The sequence below is a fragment of the Rattus norvegicus genome, chromosome X (genome assembly GCF_036323735.1).
Source record: "Rattus norvegicus strain BN/NHsdMcwi chromosome X, GRCr8, whole genome shotgun sequence".
NCBI lineage: Eukaryota > Metazoa > Chordata > Mammalia > Rodentia > Muridae > Rattus > Rattus norvegicus.
In genome coordinates, this window is record NC_086039.1 from 115,490,027 (window position 1) to 115,503,725 (window position 13,699).

General features: G+C 35.1%; 1 protein-coding gene and 2 non-coding genes across 4 annotated transcripts in view; all 3 read left to right on the plus strand.

The window, feature by feature from the left end:
* The window catches only part of Htr2c (5-hydroxytryptamine receptor 2C), a 229,136-nt gene that overhangs the window by 36,837 nt on the left and 178,600 nt on the right, over positions 1-13,699 (plus strand). The window lies entirely within an intron of this gene.
* Mir764 (microRNA 764) lies at positions 612-719 on the plus strand. Its single transcript, NR_032766.1, has one exon. It is a non-coding gene; the product is annotated as a microRNA 764 (primary transcript).
* On the plus strand, positions 7,993-8,080 carry Mir1912 (microRNA 1912). The gene has a single exon (NR_037370.1). It is a non-coding gene; the product is annotated as a microRNA 1912 (primary transcript).

Here is a 13,699-nt window from a genome sequence, read left to right on the forward strand (position 1 = left end):
TACTGTGAACCTATTCAGGTCCAAATAACTTAAATAATTATATTTAAAATATTATATTTATATTTAAAAATATTCTGTAGAACACAAAGTTGCTTAATAATATTTGACTGCCAAGAAGTTAAGTTTAACAAATATAGGTCAGATCTGTGGTAAATGGAATCCTTGTATGTTATAATTTTAAGGTTATAATTCATGTTTTTGAGCATGATTTTTATGGTTTTATCAACATTTGTATTAATGTTCTACAGAAATAGTGAATATTCATAATGATTTTTAGTATTTTTTATTTTGAATTTGCTTTCATAGCTCCATAATTGAACATCTTTTGTAACCTGATTTTATCATGAAAAGAAAAACAAATAGTTCCTCTTGTTACAAAAATTGTGTAAATATTTTGTTCAAATCTTTGACTTCTATTTATCTTATAAAAGAATGTGGAAGAAACGTTTCAAATGCCATTAATTGCTTACATTGTAAATATTGTTAAAGTCTAATTTAAGTGCTAAACATTCATGTGGATTTAGATTTGTGAGGGAAAATATGATAATGCAAGAAGGAACTCATTTGCTAGGTACCTCTTGCCATTTTTAGAAGGATGTACAGTCATAGCATCAACACAATCAAAATCTCGGAGGCAGGTGCTCACATGTCCTCCTCCATGCCTACACATACATGGAGGAGGCCATAGTGGCAACTGTCACCATGATTGATTTCGTTGGGATAGAAGATTGACCAACTGGTTGGAATCTTTCTTACAACAGGAAGACCATTACACTTAAAGTCCTCAAGGTAGAGCAAAGGAAAAAGGTTTTGAAATGTAAAGGTTCGGAATCCAGGATACTTTTCTCATGTCATTTCTACTAAACAAACAAAATGTTATGTTTAAGCCATCTATGTCCTTACACCATAATGTCAAAATGATAACTTTTATGTTCCAAAGACAAGAAAATATAGTGATAAAGGAATTGATACATTGCTTTGTGTGTATTTCCTCCTAATCTTAAATGAATAATGTATTAAGTTCAATCTAAGGAATAAGATTGTTTTAGAAAACTAAGATTCTGAAGATTGATATTTAAGAAATTGTAAATTGTATGGTGGCATGCTATAATATTGGAATAATTTCTTGACAAACATATCATAGTTAACATATAAACTTATGATTCCTTTATTCAACAAATATTTTATGACTGTAAATATATGCAGGGATTTTTTAATTTGTATTCTATTCTTAATAGTACCAAGATAGTATTACCTGAATCATGAATATTAAAATTGGATTTTATCACTCTTACCATCTACAATTTCATATATTTCACTTCCACTTTGAATATATATATATGCCAGTGGCTACACATGACTATCGAGTAGGAATCACAGGTGGCTTTTTGAATGACACAAAGTTCTTGAGAATGGACTACACTGATGGGCCACTAAAAAAAGAAGCATGAAAACAGCCAGTTACACTGTCATTTGGAACATCACAGGAAAAAGCGCAGTCATGTTTTGGTCTTACGAGATTGACATTACACACATTACATAGAAATATGGCAAAAAATGTTTTCATCTTTTCTATGTGAAAATTTACCTGGGTAATATGCTTATGAGTGGCACTTTTGATAACAAATCATCTGTATTTTTTAAATTATATTGAATTTTTATATATTTTGAATTTGATAAACTATATAAATAGATAGGAATTTCTGGAAGACTTAATAAAGGATCTATGCCTTTACTGAAGACAAAAGCATATTCTTCATATTCAAGCTGCTTGCAACTGGCAGGCAGGATGTTGTGACCATGCTCTCAGGAGCAAGGCCTTTCTACTTTACACAATTGAATTATAGCATCTTTTATTGTAGCGTGCTTTCTATTTCTCCTTTAGAGTTTCTATTGTTTTAGCAATATTGATAATGAGATCAAATTCAGGTCATCATTTGAATACTTATTACCCACTGATTCAACTTGCCAGGGTCAAACTTGAGTTTTTAATATTTTCATGATCTCATTTTGAAATTATGGCATGTAGTGGTGGTGCATGTCTTTAAGCCCAGCACCCAAGAGGCAGAGGCACACAGAACTCTGTGAGTTGGAGGCCAGCCTGGTCCATCTACAGAGTGAATTTGAGGATAGCCATGGCCATACAGTGAAAATCTGTCTCAAACCAAGAGATAGAGAGAGAAATAGAAAGAGATGAGAGGGAGAGGGAGAGGGAGAGGGAGAGGGAGAGGGAGAGGGAGAGGGAGAGGGAGAGGGAGAGGGAGAGGGAGAGGGAGAGGGAGAGGGAGAGGGAGAGGGAGAGATTATGAAATTACGGCATGAGCATATGATGATATAAAAATTTTGGTCACACTTTATTTCCAATGCTAGGTATGGACTCCTCCACAAACTCACAAACTAATATCTGATTGATAAAGTGTATAAATCACATTCACATTGATAAAATATGCAAACAAGACCATTTGTGTTTTTATTTGCTTTTTGTGTATTTTCTCCTGTTACTTAGCTTTTGTTTTATGTATGGGCCTACTATAAGTAAACAGTACCACCCAACCATTGAACTGAGAATGGGATCCCCAATGGAGGAGTTAGAGAAAGGATTGAAGGAGCTGAAGAGGTTTGCAACCCCATAAGAACAACAATATCAATCAACCACAGCTCCCAGGGACTAAACCACTACCCAAAGAGTACACATGGCAGACTCATGGATCCAACTGCATATGTAGCAGAGGATGGCCTTGTTGGACATCAATGGGAGAGGAAGCCCTGGTCCTGCCAATGCTCAATGCCCCAGTGTAGGGAATGTCAGGATGGGGAGGAGGGAGAGGGTGGGTGGGTGGGAGGGGGGACACCATCATAGAAGCAGGGGAGGGGGAGGGGATAGGGGGGTTATTGATATGAAACTGGAAAAGGGAATAACATTTGAAATGTAAATTAAAAAATCCAATTTAAAAAAAGAAAGCTGTGTGCTATACTATTACTTTGGAATATATTAGGTTTTTTAGAAACTAGCTGTTAACAAACACACCAGCATTTGAAGAAAAGATTTCTTTTCATGACTCAATTGGTCATGAATTTAGGTTAATGACTTACAGATACAAGCTAACAGCAAATTTAGCCCTTAATCATGACTTAAGAGTTAAACTCCAAACTTGTCAGAGTTGTAGCATAATTAAATATATTATGGAGTGAACTTTTTAAATTAAAGTTTGTAAAACAATTTGTTTTCAAAAAATAATTTTAAACTAGGGTGTGCATTTTTTCTTCAATGTGGAAAAGAATCAGTTATTTTCTCCTCAAATATGAGCTTGTGATTACATGAGATTACTATTGCTCTCTTTGTGTCCATCTAAGAAAGGTGAATAAAGATTTTTTTTATTAACTTGAGTATTTCTTATATACATTTCAAGTGCTATTCCCTTTCCCGGTTTCCAGGCAAACATCCCCTCCCCCCTCCCTTTCCTTGTGGGTGTTCCCCTCCCAACCCTCCCCCCATTGCCGCCCTCCCCCCATAGTCTAGTTCACTGGGGGTTCAGTCTTAGCAGGACCCAGGGCTTCCCCTTCCACTGGTGCTCTTACTAGGATATTCATTGCTACCTATGGGGTCAGAGTCCAGGGTCAGTCCATGTATAGTCTTTAGGTAGTGGCTTAGTCCCTGGAAGCTCTGGTTGCTTGACATTGTTGTACTTTTGGGGTCACATAGGCTGCCGCACTCCTTTTATTCTTGACAAGAGCTCCAGAAACTACCTTGCTAAATACTGTCTTAGGGAAATGCGGGCAGCCATATTGATTGCTTTGCAGTCTTTCCTTTGGACATGTGTTGGGTGAGTTAGTGATGTTATCCCAACTGGTTGCCATACTGATTTGGCAGCCTTCACATTTAATTCCTGAATGTCTCGGTTTGATATATAAGCCTAAGATAAATTGTTAAGACTTAACTTGTACAGTAAGGGGGCAGCACCTCACTGAAGGAGGGCTTTCAGCTCTCGTTTTCTGTCTCTACAACCCAAAATAAAAATTCCTTACAGAATAAGACTTTCCATGTGACAATATTTTGCTAGGAAGCTATCAAAGTGTAAGTTAATTATAACACTGGACTACTTGGATGGGTTTACAACTATTCATTACAATTTCTCTGCTGGCTCCTTTTCAGGCCATTTCCTGTTAAAGAAAGCAAGTTGTTTGTAGTTTTGTAGAGAAGAAGAGCAAGTGAGTGAGCAAGCTAGACAGACCGACAGACAGACTGAGACAGAGACAGACATACATACAAACAGATGAACAGAGACAGACTGACAGAAAGAAAGAGAGACGGAGAAATAAATACAAATGGGAAGATAGAGACACAGAGACACACAGAGGGAAGCAAAAAGGAAGACAGAGCCATTTTTGGCCCAGGTTGCTTTTGAATTAAAGTTCAGACATGTGTGTCTTGAGTCTCCAAGTGCTGAGATTACAGATTTACACCACCCCATGCAGCTATAAGGAAACTATATTTTTGTCTGAAATTCATAGGCTAGCGTTTTTAGAAGTTTAGTGTTCCCCATGATATATTTAAATACCCACTACAGTTAGAATGATTTAAGTGTTTATATGCTTATCTAAGTAAATAGATTTAAAAATGATGTAACTAATTGGAATTCAATGAGTTTATGTTTATTTAGGCAAGAGAGATTTTTCTGAGAAGTTCAATGTAACCGAATTTATTCACGTATTAAAAATACAGAAGCTTCATGAGCCTATTAATTTATGCTGACTGATCAGTATAAATATAGCATTCTTCATTTTTTCTTTGTCCCTCATGCTTGAATCAACTTTTGACAATTCGATGTTATTACTCTTCTGTAATGGTTATTAAGATAGTATATCATGTGCTTGAGGTGTCTGAAGACTTTAGTTCTTCGTGTCTGACAATAATTAACCTACATCATACAAACAGAACAAGTAGAGGGTTGGAAATAGATAATCACTTTCTCATACTTGGGCAGCAGCACATTAAGGAGAAGAAATAAAACCCTAAACATGCTAATTGAGTCTAAGTTCTTAATGCTTTGGTCCTGAATTGTGCCTGCTCTGTAGACATAGGCTGTGTCTGAAGGCCTGAACATGGGCTAGCTCTATAGAGAGGAAGATGAAGGATCTCAATAAGGACAGAATACACTATGAAAATCATTTAAGTTGCAGTGGTAGCAATATTGTATTTTCCCTGCAGCTACTTTGGAAAGAATAAAACATGACAGCAATCTAAAGCATCTACAAGCAGTATCTAACCATTTTGTGTATTGATTTTTGGGGGGGGGGTGCAAGTGGAATTCCGTAGCAAGCCAATAGCAAGAATCTCTGTACTATTGAACTGAGAAAGGCACTACACATTTAAATTATTTAAAAAGCATATTTAGATTTTTGAGATTCATTAAGATGTGTTGGATTTAACCATATGCCTAAACATTTTATTTTTAGTGCACACTGGAGATATGTTAATGAGGCACAGATTATCATTGAAATTAGACTGAAACTTCTATCTCCTAGATGTATAATGAATTAAATTAAGTGCACATTTTTCTTTTATTCATATATTCTTTTCTTTTTGATGTTTTGTTCGTTTGATTTGGGCTTTTGCTCTGATGCTTCAATCTTTCTGTTTGTTTGTTTTTGTTTTTGTTTTTGTCAACCGCAAGTATCTGTGGACAGTTTAATTATTACTGGGTAATTCACTCAGAGTTTGATAAGTTTGATAAGTTGCACTGTGCCAAGAGCTGGGTAACCAACACTGAGTAAGTTATCGTTCCTGGGACTCAATTCCCCAAGTCTTGCAGAGGCATACGAATAAGCAATGTAAAAGTTGTCTGAAATTATGAAGTTTACAAGTAACCAAAATCAGAAAATGTTTAGTTAGTCTGAGCAAGCCTGGTAAGACTAGGAGTGTTTAATGACTCTTGGCATGGAAAAGAGGTCATTGTCATTCTAAACAGAAGAAATGTATGTGCTGAGGCAGAGAGGTACACAGCAGCAGTGTGGTCTGGTGTTTGGCATTACTACTGTAGGAGAGAGGAAATGTCATGTTCATTCTCCCTTTGTTTAGGACAGAGACCCCAATTGCAGGAAACATTACTAAGAGAAAGGGGTCATTATACCATTCAATAGTAGAAGGTTTGCAAGATACTTTGATTTCCATCTTTAGAATTATAGGTGGGGGGGGGTCAGAAAAGTGACCATTCTTCTTCTGCCATGTATTTCAATGCCAAGGCACCACATATTTGGAGTAGTTTGTCCCAAAAGTGGCACTGTATGGAAATGCTTCATTTTCCATTACAAAACGTGCAAGCTATATTATTACTATCTTTACTATGATTAAGCTGTGCTAATTTTCAGAGATATGAATGGCATATCCATTAGATCATGAAAGTTTTGCAAATAATACTTCACAATTCTCCCTTTTCTGATATGAAAATGGAAACTATCACATATCAAGGGAGTTTAGTAAAGTGATAATTTATTGCTTAAGGTCTGTCAATTTCAACTCTGTTAGTGTTAACAAACCTAGGCTCTAAATACTCTACTCTACTCTAGGCTCTACTAATACTTCAACTTAGAAGTAAAGCATTGTAATCTTCTATTTTCCCATAATGCTTTCATTTAAATATCACCCACAGTTGATCTTGACAATGATAGAGCTAAAACCGCAATAGTTTTCAAAACCAAGATCATTTTGTAGACCTTTTAGCAGGTAAATATTAAGGCTCCTGGTGATGCTATGTTGAACATGTTTATAGAATTCAAAAATAATTCTACCAAACTAAGAGTGATGATTTGTTTACTTGTCTTAGCACACCACTCCATACTTAAATCTGTCCAGTATTTAGAGATCAACGATATGACCTCATGTATTTTCTTCTCCACAGCCATAGTAGTTCACACCCACTTTGAAGTCAAGTGTTTGCGATAGTCTCTATGTAACAGTATCTTTTTCAGATCTTCAGATGGCTAGATGCTCCTCCTTCTTCAAGTCCCAGGTTATATATGACTACCTCATCAATCTACCCCGATACACCCGCAATCCACACGATTCAAACTCTGTTATTTTAGTTTGTTTTGTTTTGTGTTTACAGCATGATTCTTCTTCAATTATCTTGTGCATTTGTTCACTTCCTTATTAAATCTCTCCGGGCCCTGCCCATTTATCCTAAATTTGAATGTAGTCAGAACTTCAGTTGTTTCCTGAGAACTACATCCCAAGCAACCTATTCATTAAACAATAATAGGTAATCAAAATAGCCCTCAAACAGCTACTCCATAAAGTCTAACGTTTAATTTAGGATCATGGAACTGAGAATTAACATAAAAGTTGTTGGAAACATTTCAGGGAAAAAAGAAGCAAACCGTACAAAAACTATTTAAAAAAAAACATAACAATTCAGGTAAGACCAAGAACCAATTCTATTTGCTGACTTTTTATAACTGATCTTTGACCTACTAAATTCTTTTATCTTTTACAAAATAAATACACTAATTTAGTTACTATTGTCCCTGTTTTGTAGGTATAAACTGAGGCCCAAAGAATGGACAATTTGTACAAATTCACAGAAATATAAAGTGTACTCCAGGTTTTCCTTCTTCCTATGTCCAATATTTTCCCCATGAAACCATCTAGCTACAAGTTCACTAAGAGCTCAGAATTTAGTTTGGATGTAGTGAACAATAACCGCTCCTATTTGAGCTTATGAATTATTTATTATGTTATCCCAGGAGGTTTCCAAATATCATGGTCATTATTCAGAGTAGCAATTTATTCTTTGTAGGGTTTAGAAGAATGTGCAGCATAATGGTAGAGGGTGACAGATTGCTAATCTATTGGTTCTTCAATTTCTAACATTCCATAATTATGTGGTTAAGCTTTCCACTTTGCCCACTAATATTTCCAATATACTTAACTTTGTGTAACTTAACAAGCTGGTGACGTGATAACAGCTATTGAACCACACATACCACAAGCATACTAGTCTCTAGGATGTGCTCATTGCATGGGCTATGTAGATTTCTATTTAATACACAGAACATGCAGTGAGAACTTGATAGAGATTGGAAGACATCCAGAAGAATAAACCATGAATTCTGCAAGGATAATTTTGTACTTGGTACAGATTAATTAACTCTCCAATTTAAGCTTTTTACTAACCCTGTGTCCAAACCCCACAACCTAGATTCGAAATCCGCCACTTGAATTTGCATATTGATTCTATTTTCATTTGTTATTTGATATTCTTCTTTTAGATAGGATTGTTAACATTGCACACAAAGAGTCAAAGTTAGTTTTTATGGAGAATTTAAAACAATTATTTAGGTGCTGGAGAGATTTCTCAGTAATTAGGAGCACTTGTATCTTTGACACAGGACCAGGATTCAATTTCCTGTACCCAAACTTTGGCTTACAATTGTTTTTAGCTCCACCTTCCATGAATCTGACGCTCTCTGATGGCCACTTAGGGCACTGTATGCATGTGGTGCACTTATATTTACAGACTAAGCATTCACACACATCCAACTAAAAATAAAGTCAATTTCTCAAACATCCCATTGATGAAAGAACATAAGCCATATGTTTCAAATATATTATGACCATGTGTTACTTTTGATGACACATTAGATGAAAATTTTTACAGTATACTGGATATTGGTGACGGTCATCTAATGCTCACCTCATTCGTACAGTTGGAACTAATTACTGAAAATATTCTGAATAGATATATGTCATTCATTTCAAATAGGAGATTTTGTAGAGTAGTAGAATGATTTAGTTTGATTTGAAAGTATGGTAACCCTTGCACATATATTTCTTATAATTAAAAATACTCATTCTTGTTTTGGCACCTCCTTGTTTATACAAGGAAGCAAAGCCAAACTAAATACGTATTAAAAAATCAAATTCAAGAGCTAGCCAGAATAAAGCACATTATAGGTCAGAGAAACACAACAGCTCTATATTTGGATGCAGCGATGAACAAAATAGAGATAAAAAGGAAGTTTATAAAGAAAATGATTTATTAAGTACTTATTAGAAATATTGGAGCATCTTCTATAATGTCATATTGAAAATTATGGTCGAACTTTTTAAAGACAATGTTAGAACATATACAACACATTGTGTTTCTTCATGCCTGGCATATAGCAGGTCCTCAGTAAGTATTTGTTGAAAAAATAAATGAACCAACAAATCTTATTTGAGCACCTGTTATGTGGAGGATAAAAAACTACAAACCAGGCAGAGTTTGTTATATTATATGGGAGAGAATGAGTATAAGGTAAATGTGCAAATGACTATCATTTTTGAAACTGTGTAATAACACCAACTGTGTCTTTTAAAAAGATCACAGATGGACAGTTCATTTCCAATCCTCAAAGAATTTAAGGACTTGAACCTGGGACTTATAAGAAGTATGGGAGCAAATATCTATATTTCTTTTAGAAATTTAAGTGACTTTAACAAGTATTTCTAAATCTATAATCTTATGAGAGTCAATAAATTAAAAATAGAACTTCCTGGATCACCATAAAAACTTCTTCATAATCATTTTTCTTAATTTCTTTTGCATTTTCCATTTCCATAGTATGAAAGAGTGTGAGTTCTGGAAACACTTTGTGCCCCTTAGTTCTTTTTTATTTATATGTATTAACCATCATTTATAATAAAACTTATCCAAAAGGTTTTTATCCATTTTTTATAGTAAAACTTATACCAAATGTTTTTGTTAAATGCCCTGTACATTATTTTATTACTCTTCAGGTTCAACTTCTAACCTGAAAGTAATTTGAATATGGAAATAGCATTAGTTATTTCTAATTTAAACTTTTCCACTAAAGATGTAGAACAATGTTTATGCATTTTAATAGGTCCCCTTTCCTAAGAAGATTAAGGAATAAAATGTCTTCTGTTTGAGTTGCTCCTATGCCATCTTTTTGAAGAACAGCTATTACTAGAAAATATTAATTTTATCGGACTACAGGTATATATTAGGAAAGACAAACAGGTTATTCTATTTTATGAATGATATATAGATCACTTTGAATATAAGTCAGTATTGCCACCACTTTTTTCGAAGGTTGCCCTCAATCCATTTTTCCACTTATTTATTGTTTTATCTGTTGAGAGTTTTATTGAGTGATTGATTGGGATTTTTTGAAGCAAAATATCAAATAGCCTAGTCTGGCCTAGAACTGATTATGTGGCAGAAGATGATCCAAAACTTCTGGTTCTCCTGCTTAAAGGTATGAACCACTACATCTGGCTCCAACAGTCTCATTTATGAGACACAGGCTAATTTCTCCTTCATTTGGCTTCTTTTTTATTCTATATACAAAATTTATGCAGATGTTATTCACTGTTTTATAGTCAATTACTTATATATACATGGGCTTGAGCAGGAATCCATATAGATGTTGGATGAATGAATTAGGAATCATCTGTTGTAGAAATATGAGCATAAATAATAGTATGACTATAAAAATGAACTAGGTACATTTATTGGGACTGGAATTAAGAACTCTGCATTTTGATTGGCTGTGTGTTTTTGTTTTGTTTTTGTAATGATTTTCATGTGTTGTAAGAAGTTTAGTTGATGAAGAGTGAGGACTACACTTATCTGTGCACATAAGGACTAATGTTTAGAAATTAATGACTTACCAAATTGATTGTTATACGTTATCCTTCACTGAAGATCCATAACTTCACTGGCCTTAATGAGTTGGCTAGGTCTCCTGTACTATGCATGGTTTATCAGTAACATTATGGAGCAGTATATATATATATATATATATATATATATACATATATATATATACATACATATACATACATACACACACATATGGATTTGAAGAAAACAAAAAGGATATACAGGAGGGTATGGAAGGAGAAAATCTAAGGGAGAAATGATGTGACTTTATTACAATTTCAAAAAGAAAATCATGGAAGAAAAACGCTAGAAGAAGATGAATATGAGTTCTGAGTATCATATACTAAAAAAATTCAAATTGCTTTTATGTCATTCAATCTTGAAATATTCTTATTACTACTCTACCCTATCTTCATAAGTGTATTAATGTGACTTTTACTAGTAAGGTCCTTACTGGTTGCTTCCATAAACTAATAGGTAATTAGTAGTTGAGACTGTAATAAATGTTACAGGTATAGCAATGATGGAGAAACTATGGCTTCACTCAGAGATAAAAAAAATGTTTAGGGAAAATCTGGTAAGTGATCAGGCAAAGAAAATAATTTGAATGCTATGGCAGGGGTCATCTTAATATACTTTAAGAACACAAGAAAAGTCTAGGAAACCAGCCGAAGGTTAGAGAAGGTAGCACAGGAAAGATTTCTGCAGAAGGTAGTATGAGGACGATCCTTCTGACTGTCTATGTCATTCTCGGAGAGAATGGAATGCAATTTATTGATCTCTCTGGTTATCTGCCTGTTTTTGAGAGCTGTTTTGAGGGTCTCACATAAACTAAGCAGACTTTGGACTATTTATATAGGCAAGATGACCTTGAACTCCTGATATCTCTGCTCCCACTTTCCAAGAGTTCAAACTAAAGGTGCACACAATCATCCTAGGTAATATGCAAATTGTGTAAGTATTTAATATATGAGATAAGTTGTGAAATTTGCATCTAATTTAAAGAATGTACTTGGTATTAATGGGAGCCACATAATCTTTTACTGGGAAGCAGGAGATGTAAAGAGAATGAGAAAAGGAGACTAAGTGATGGCTTCCCAAATGTGGCAAGTAAGAAATAAGTAAAAAGTACAAACAAACTGCTTACTAGAAAAATTCCAGGGAGTTAGGAAATTAAACTTTAAATGCAATCAGGTAGGTGACAGTAGAAAGGACTTGTTGAGACAGTGATGTACTTAGCTTAAGTGCAAAGAAGAGCGACAACGAGTTGTGTGTATCCAGTTGCTTGCAGTATTGAACACCAGGACCAGGGCAAGTAGTTGTTGTACTGGTTCTTTAGCTTTATTTTTTTTCTTCACTTATAAAAGGAAGAGTTTGGTTTTTAAGTTCCAGAGAGAATACATAATGACCAGGGAGACATGGCAGCCAGCAGTTACATAAGGAATCTGAGAGATCACATCTTCATCCACAAACCAGGAAGCAGAGAATGAACTGAAAGGTGGGCAAGCCTATAAACTCATACAGCCTAACCGCAGTGACATACTTCCTCTTGGGAGCTGTCCATCTTGGTTAACCTTAGCAGCACAATGAACTAGCAGGCTGAGATCAAGTGCCTATTACATTCTAGGCCCTTTTTTGAGATATGTCTGGAAAAGTTCAGGGTTGTCAAAAGACTTTGATGATTTTTTTTTGGTAGTAAAAACAAGAAGACAGTTTTCAGAACTGAGAGAGTCAGATTGCTCTGTACTTTGTCTGTTCCTTTGGAATTTACCCATACTTTCTAAACCCTAGGAATATCTTATTTGATTGACTGAAAGTAATTACTTTGAATCTCAGAGCCTGCCCTTTGTTTAGTTTCAAACCTGGGACAAATGACTGAGATGCACAGTTAATCTGTCAAAGCAGAACTGGCCTCCAGATCCTCCCAGCATCCCTCTGTCCCGGCTGGGTATAGGCTATGGCTCACATATCCCACACCTCTCCCTTCCACTTTTCAGCCCAGGGGTTGGGCTGCCCTATCCCCAGAGGCTCTTCCCTATATAATACTGATATTTTGCTGGATGACCCTTTTTGTACCCTTGGCCTCTTGACTGCTGGACCTGGCTATCCTCTTTCTCCTCTTCTTTCCCCTCTTTTCCTTCTCCTCCCCGTCTCCACACATTAGTCAGGGACATGAACATTCTGAATTCTCCCAGATGTCCTTGCCTCTACATGCCTTACCCCTTTATGTATAATAAATTTTCTCCTTCACCATACCTAGAAGCAGTTGTGTCCCGTCCTTTCCTAATTCAAGTCCTCATTAAGTACTTCTTCCAGCAAGGCCATACCTCTCACACCTCCCCAAATAGCACCAGTTCTGGAGAATGATATTCTAATGCCTGAATCTATGAGTGTCACGTAAGAGAAATTTCTTTAGATTTTGCAAGATGGGCAGCTGTAAATGTTATTAGACTTAAACTGTACTAAAAACTAAAAATTAGACTTAAATGTCCAAATTTAAAGATGATTTGATTTTTGATGTCTGCCCTTATAAAGCTAGGTACCCCTTATATGTATAGAATATTTAGGATATTTTTTCATGTCACTATAGTCTTAAAATGTACACAATTTTTAAATGACTTTATATGATGTGCTTCAAAAATCTGAATGCTAAATATAAACTGTGACAAACAGACAAAAATAAGTAATTGTTTATACAGGATGTTTTCTTACAATTTTCTTCTGACGGCACATTCATATTTTTCTAGGAACCTATATAAAGTGAGATTTTTTCTTCAGTACCAGAATATTTTTCCAGTATTCCTGATGCCTTTGGTTCATTCTCCAACATCAGTATGGCTCAGTGGTAGAGCCCTTAATTAGTATATTCAAGGGCATATGTATAATCACTAGCACTCTGGAAAGAAATAAATTATAGGTTACTTTTTGTTCCTTTGACAATATTTATAGTCCCAGGCTTTTTGTACTTGATAGTGGACTTGTGACTTGCCTCTTGCCAATAGTGTAAAATCAAAATCTATTAGGTAGAATAC